Source organism: Pseudonaja textilis, chromosome 2 (assembly GCF_049901715.1).
Source record: "Pseudonaja textilis isolate UNSWEBS1 chromosome 2, rPseTex1.2, whole genome shotgun sequence".
Classification (NCBI taxonomy): Eukaryota; Metazoa; Chordata; class Lepidosauria; order Squamata; family Elapidae; genus Pseudonaja; species Pseudonaja textilis.
In genome coordinates, this window is record NC_141991.1 from 2,527,265 (window position 1) to 2,535,017 (window position 7,753).

The 7,753-nt window shown below is 43.7% G+C and overlaps 1 pseudogene across 1 annotated transcript; it reads left to right on the plus strand.

Annotated features, from left to right (window-relative positions):
- The first annotated feature begins 557 nt into the window (after window positions 1-557).
- LOC148126546 (uncharacterized) lies at window positions 558-7,374 on the plus strand (annotated as a pseudogene). Its single transcript, XR_015742449.1, has 2 exons — window positions 558-994; window positions 4,006-7,374. The product of XR_015742449.1 is annotated as an uncharacterized LOC148126546 (transcript).
- Window positions 7,375-7,753: the final 379 nt, after the last annotated feature.

Consider the following 7,753-nt stretch of genomic DNA (forward strand, 5'->3'; position numbering starts at 1 on the left):
AAGGCTGCACACGCAAACAAGACCTTCATGAACTTTTATGATGCAGCACCTGCCTAATCTGGTGAAGGTGAGTAAGGGAAAGCATCACTCTTCAAGCTTCCCTCAGTTGCAAATATAGTTTTTGGGTGTTATCCTGCCCCCCGCCCCCCAAGAGAAAACTAGCTGGAATAGTCTTCACTGATCCTCAAGGGAGGTGCACTTTGTCCCTTCTGGTGAAGCATTGTGTTCTCCTCAAGCCCAGGGGTGCTTTGCTCGGTTGCAAAAGAAGCTCCTGGCTGTGTTGGAGTGACAGTGAGGGCGTCCCTACCAGACCCCAAAGGACAGACTAGGGCTAGAGCCTTCCATTCAACAGCTTCACTGTTACAGCTTCAATCGTTTGCCAAGGCAGGTTTTGAAGACTTATCCTGCATGTCCCCAGAAGTCAAAGTGGCTGGAACAACCTTCACCAGCCCCCATGGGAGGATCACTTTCAGGTTGCGTATTATACCTCACTCCCCGCCTAGGACACTTTCCTTTGCTTTAATTCGAGCAAGAGGGAAAATGAGCGTGCACTCTTGGGAGACCTGAAAGAAAAGGTATAGGATAGATTGTCATGGACGAAAGCTATTCCTCTGCTCGGTGGGAGTGGAATAAGATTCGATAGCACCGAAAGAAGGACGGAACCCATGAAAGCCTCTTGCGAACACGGCAGGGTGAGGGAAAGGACGAGGATGAATTTCCACCTTATGTCGCTAGATGGCGCTCTACAAAGAAACAACACTCGCGCCTAGAAAGCAGAGAACAAGAGCACAGCAGCGGCATCGCTAATATTGACATTACACCGGAAGGGAAAGAGACTGAGCTGGAACGAATCGGGACGATAGAGTGTTAGATTGCTAGAGAGGATGTGGAGGAGGATGACAGAGGAAGTTCCTCTTCCGGCTCAGCCACGGGAGGATCATGACGTCGGCGGAGCCTCTTGTGCTGCTTGGAGGGTCGAAGCGGCTCCTGGGAGGTGAGTGGAGGGAAGATCGGAGGAGAAGCCGGGAGCAAGTCGGGCCCTTTGGGTTCCTCCACGGCCTGGAAGCAGCGAAGGGACAGGAGTGAAACATGCGGGCTGCTGCTGCTGCTGCTCAGTCTTTCTCTCCCCAAACGTTTTTATCCTTTTGCTGCATGATTTAAAACTGCAGCCCGAGATTTTTCTGCCGACAGATTTGGGAGATTTAAAGAAATCTTGATATATATATATATCTTCCCATTTCTTAACCACCCAGCTCCCTCGCCCTTATCGTCACGTATAAATTTCCTTGTGGTTTTATTGAGATGTCGCTTTCCCGGCAAGCGAGGAGTTTCAGGGGCAAAAGGGAGGTTTGCATAGGATTTGCTCACCCTTTAATCTGTTAGTGGCTTTAAAAAAAACAGATTAAAGAAAATTGAGCCAATGCTCTTCTGAGTCATTTTGCAGACAGAAATACACGTAATTGTTTACATAAATAAATTCTCAGGAGTGTATTTCCGTGTCAATAGGAACAGACACTCAGTGCATTCAGACGGTATTCAGACCCCCTTTCGCTTCTGTCGATTTTGTTGTGCTGCAGCCTGATTTTACACTTGTTGACATTCATTTTTTCCTCACTCCTGTACATGACAAAGTGAAAACAGAATTTTAGAAATGTCTGTAAATTTATTAAAAACAAAAAAAACCCTGGAAAACCACATTGGCATTTGTTGAAGCACCTCTGGCAGCAATTACAGCCTCATATGTCTTTTTAGTTATGAGGGGATAAACTTTGTGCACCTGGATTGGGGGATTTTCTGCTGATCTTCCTTGCAAATTCTCTCAAGCTCAGTCAGGTTGGCTGCAACCATCGGTGGAGAGCCATTTTCAGGTTCCTCCAGAGATATTCAATAGGGTTCAAGTCAAAGCTCTGGCTGGGCCCCTCTAGGACATTCACAGAGTTGTCCCTATGCTGTCTTGGCTGTGTCCTTCTCATGTTGAGAAGTGGACCTTCGGCCCAGTCTGAGGTCCTGAGTGCTGCGGAACAGGTTTTCATTGAGGATATCCCTGTGCTTTGCTCCGTTCAGCTTTCCCTCAACCCTGACCAATCTCCCAGTCCCTGCGGCTGAGAAACAACCCCAAAGTGTGATGCTGCCACCACCATGCTTTGCTGTTGGGATGACATTGGGCAGGTGATGAGCAGTGCCTAGGTTTCTCCAGACATAATATTTAGAAGTGACAGGTTCATCTCATCAGACCGGAGAATTTGCTCCTCACAGAGTTCTTCAGGTGCTTTTTTACAAACTCCAAGCAGGCTTCCATGTGTTGTGCACTGAGGAGAGGCTTCTGTCTAGTCACTCTGCCATAATGCCCAGAAGGGTGGAGGGCTGCAATGATGGTTGTCCTTCTGGAACTCTGTCCCATCACCACACAGGATCTCTGAGGCTCAGTCAGAGTGACCATCTTAGGCCCTTCTAACTCAATTGCTCAGTTCGATCAGGCGACCAGCTCTTGGAAAAGTCCTGGTTGTGCCAAACGTTTTCCATTGGAGAATTATGGAGGCCACTTGTCCCTTAGGAAACTTCAATGCAGCAGAAATTGGACTGTAGCCTTCCCCAGACCTGTGCCTTGCAATAATGCTGTCTCTGACCTCTGCAGGCAGTTCCTTTAACCTCACAGCTACTGTTCTGCTACAGTATTCGTTGTCAGCTATGAGGCCTTCTGTGGATAGAGGTGTGCCTTTACAAATCATGTTTAATCAAGTTAATTTACCACAGGTAGATGCCAATCAAGGTGTGGAACCATGTCATCAACAATCAAGGGAAATGGGAAGTACCTGAACTAAATTTCAAGTGCTGTTGCAAAGGGTCTGAATATTTATGCCAATGTGATATTTCAGTTTTTTTTCCTTTTACTAAATTTACAGACTATGTAGATTAAGGAGGGAAAAAATGAAGTTAAACAACTGTAGAATCAAGCTGCAGCGTAACAAAATTGGCAATTGTAAAGGGGGCCTGAATACTTTCTGAATGCACTGTATTGAGAAAGATAAAAACACTTCAGGTTAAGTGAGAGGTTAAGTCTTGGGATGTCTTGCCCAAAATGCCTGCAGATTATTTTGAGGAAGGGAGACTGATGTGCACAAGAGGCAGGTTGGTTGAGCTCCAAAGAGGCTTCAGTTGTTGGAATAAAATGCTCTGTGGAGAATTTTTAATTTATATTCTGTTGACCCAGTCCTGCTTCCTCCAGTTATTCCATTACCATCTTCCCTTTCCAATTTTCAGGTTTTTTCAAAATTCTGTCTATTTAAGGCACAGAATTTCTCTGTGTCTTTCCACCTTCGCTTTCACAGCATTCCCTTTCTGTAAAGCCAACAAGCATGTTATGTAAGTTGGCATTGTCATATGACATCATGCTTAACAATTGGGCTGCTCACTAACACAGATGCTAGTCCCAATTGCAGTCAGTAAGTGAGCACTACTTCAATTAGGATGTCGCCAAAGTGGTTGTGAAAAATATATTCTGCCCTTACTTGGAGCTGAGGACTTCCATGGGCAAAACTGTACATAAAATCTTGCAGAGGGTTTATGTATCATTTCATCAGGTAAAAACGCACAATCTCTAAAGTTAGCTAAGAAGATTTGACTAACAATTGGATAATTTTCAGGCTAAAAACACATCGATTTTCCACATACATACAGTTATAAGCGTGTGTTTTTGTTTTTCTCTCCATATGCATATATTTACAACTGTACAATGTATCCCGAGCATTTCCAGATATATTTGATGATAAGGCTTTGCACTGCTAAGAATTTGTGAATCACCAAAGTGAAAAAGAGAATTTCATGACTGAATGGATATTTGAACCTGGACACAAATGTGTCAAATGAATCATAGCTAATGTAAGAGGTTATTCTTTATTGTGGCATGTTTGCTTAATTATTGCAATGTATACTTTTTTTCGTCTTTTTCACCTCTACAACCATTTTATAAAGAATTAAAGTTACATTTTTCTTTGAATCTTACAGACAAAGAGGATGGCAATAAGAGCACTCTGGAAAATTGAGAATAACAAGCAACATTGGAAAAGAAAGCAAAGTCAGCTAGAAATCAAAATATTTTCCACTTCCTTCAGAAAACCACAGAATTCTTCTACTTTCTGAGCAGTTGAGAGACTACCGAGAAAATTTTTAGAGGAGATTCCAAGCAAGAAAAAGTAGAATATGAGAAACTCAAGAATACGCTACATGAAAAATCAAGGAAGTTTATATTTCATTCAGAAATAGGGAGGAGGAAAACAGCTGGAATTAAAGGACCAGTAAACACATGATCACATATATATTTGACTGCAAGAATATCAGTGTTGGAAAAGCTCCTATTGTGCTTATTATGGGAAAATTACAGATTGTAAATCATAACTGATTATGTATGACAGTATCCACACTGTAGAAAAGCCATAGCAATGCTATAAATGTGAAAAATAGTTTAGCCTGAACCTTGTAAAAGACTTGTAAAAGACACATATAGGTGACCTACAAGTGCTTTCTGTGTGGTAAAGCAAAGCAACATCAGAGGACTCACACCGAAGAGAAACTGTAAATGCCCAATTTGAGGGAGAAGTTTCATTAGAAATTCTCACCTCATGAGAGACCTGAAGACTCACTTTGGGAGACATCTTTTGAATGTCCTGACTGTGGGAAAAAATTTCAGTCACATTTCCACCCTGGTAATACACAAGAAGATTTTCACAGGAGAGAAACCTTTTGTATGTCCCCAGTGTAGGAAAAGTTTCAGTCAGAATTCTCACCTGGTGATACAGCAGAGAACTCACATGGTACAAACCATATGAGTGTCCAGATTGTGGCAAAAGTTTCAATCAGAATTGCGGTGTAATGACACACCAGAGGACTCATTCCCAGGAGAAACTTCATGAATGCCCCGAGTGTGGGAAAAGTTTCAGTCGTAATTCCAGTCTGATAACACACCGGAGGACTCACACAGGAGAGAGACCATATGAATGTTCAGAATGTGGGAAATGTTTCAATAAAAATTCCCACCTGGTGACACACCAGAGGACTCACACAGGAGACAAACCATATGAGTGTCCAGAGTGTGGGAAACGTTTTAGTCATATTTCCAATCTGATAAGTCACCGAAGGATTCACACAGGTGAGAAACCGTATGAGTGTCCAGAATGTGGGGAAAGTTTTAGTCAGAATTCCACCCTCGTGACACACCAGAGGACTCACACAGGAGAAAAACCATATGAATGTCAGTGTGGGAAAAGTTTCAGTCATATTTCCAGTCTGGTAAAACACCAGAGGACTCACACAGGAGAAAAACCGTATGAATGTTCAGAATGTGGGAAATGTTTCAGTAATAATTCAGACCTGGTGACACACCAGAGGACTCACACAGAGGACAAACCATATGAGTGTCCAGATTGTGGCAAAAGTTTCAGTCAGAATTCCAGCCTAATTATACACCAGCGGGCTCATTCCCAGGACAAATTTTATGAATGTCCAGAATGTAAGAAAAGTTTCAGTCATAATTCCCAGCTGGTAACACACCAGAGGACTCACACAGGAGAAAAACCATATGAATGTCCTGAGTGTGGAAAATGTTTCAGTAAGAATTCCAATCTGGTGACACACCAGAGGACTCATACAGGAGAGAAACCATATCAGTGTCCAGAGTGTGGGAAAAGTTTCAGTCATAAGCACTCCCTGGTGATACACCAGAGGACTCACACAGGGGACAAACCGTATGAGTGTCCAGAGTGTGGGAAAAGGTTCAGTCAGAATTCCAGCTTGGTGACACACCAGAGGACTCACACAGGAGAGAAACCATATGAGTGTCCAGAGTGTGGGAAAAGGTTCAGTAATAATGCCAGCTTGGTGACACACCAGAGGACTCACACAGGGGAGAAACCGTATGAGTGTCCAGATTGTGGGAAAAGTTTCAGTCAGAATTCCAGCCTTGTGATACACCAGAGGACTCACACAGGAGAGAAACCATATGACTGTCAGTGTGGGAAAAGTTTCAGTCATATTTCTAGTATGGCAAAACACCAGAGGATTCACACAGGAGAAAAACCCGTATGAATGTTCAGAATGTGGGAAATATTTCAATAATAATTCCGACCTGGTGATACACTAGAGGACTCACACAGAGGAAAAACCGTATGAGTGTCCAGATTTTGGCAAAAGTTTCAGTCAGAATTCCAACCTTGTGAAACACCAGAGGACTCACGTAGGATAGTCTCCATATGTGTGCCCAGAGTGTGCGATAAGTTGGTCAGAATTCCAGCCTGGTGACACACCAGAGGACTTTTTAGACAACACATCTCAAGATTATACCTATCATTAGAGAAAAAATGGGAGATGTTACTTTCTTATAAATATCTTACAATAACAATGTTGAGATGATTTTAACAATTATCTGGGAAGAATTTAATATAAAATTCCCGGAATTAAAAATAAACTGCAGGAAAAGTATAATAATTTCCTCAACTCAAAATGAGTGAAAATTAAATTGATAAAAATTCCTGTTTCTGGTGATCAGCAGAACTTTCTGGATATTTCCTCTTGCAGAAGTCTGAATTCTTCAAAAAGGCTTTTGGGTGGTGTTTTTTATATTGATTATAGAATTTCCACAATTGGAATTTCTTCCCTTTACCTTCTGTCCTCCAGATTTCGAGTGCTGGAATATCCCAACCACCATACAAATGGTCCTCGAGAGATAAGGGTAATGGGGCCTATCAGTTATGGTTTTATGTTGCAATCACCACTAAATGGGGCTGCTTTACTTAACTACCCCCGCCCCCTTCTCTCCCTGATAAACCTGTTCAATGAATGTGTGAGTTATTAAGTGGAATACTGGCTACCTGAGATTTGTAGGCATAGCTCAGGCCCAGGCTTGCATTCCAGAGGCGGCCTCTACCTCAACCCATTGATCACCTGAGTCCTTTCCCTTTTCCACAGGGTCCCCACTGGCTTCTTCCTCCTCCCCACCTGCAAGATCCCCACAGGCTTTTCCCCACTCCCACTGGGTTCCTGCAATCCTTAGACCTGACTCCCACCCCAGAAGGCCTCAGCCTTCTCTTTCCTACTTTTGAAGGTCACTGAACCTCATTTTGGGGAAAGAGGGCAGGACGTACATCCCTGGCACGACTGTATTGTGGAATCAGTCGTCATTTTTAGTGTTCCTGGAATTCATTACGGTGACAGCAGGGATCAAACATGCCATCGGTCCTGAGTCCCTTCATGCCCACAAGACATTTAAGTCCAGCCCACCTTGAATTTCTTTGACTCTTTTCTACTTCCAAATTGCTTTGATCATTGTTCAGATTCTTGCAGAGATCTTTAGCTTGCAATAAATCTTTACACCCATTTGAACAGCCTGGATCTTCTGATTTCCCTGGTGCTTGACAGGGAGGGCACTTTCTCTCTCCCCCCCCTCCCCCAGCTTCCTATTCCCCCCATACCAACCCCCAAAGCAGCCAAATTGGAGAAAGGCTTGCAACTCTCATCCAGAGGCCCTCCCTGGAGAGGAATTCTGGGGGAGGGATCCTCCCCTAGAGTTCCTCTCCTGTTACTCATCCTCATCAAAGCATTTTTCCTGGATATCTTCTCCCCCCCCCCGTGTTTTTCTTGCCCCCATTCTTTGCCCCTCTGTTCTGTGCAGTCCTCCTGTTGCCTTCCCTGTCCCACATTCTCCCCTCAGACCTGGTGGGATGGTAAGTCTGAACTGGGCTGGATCTTCCCTGCAGATCAG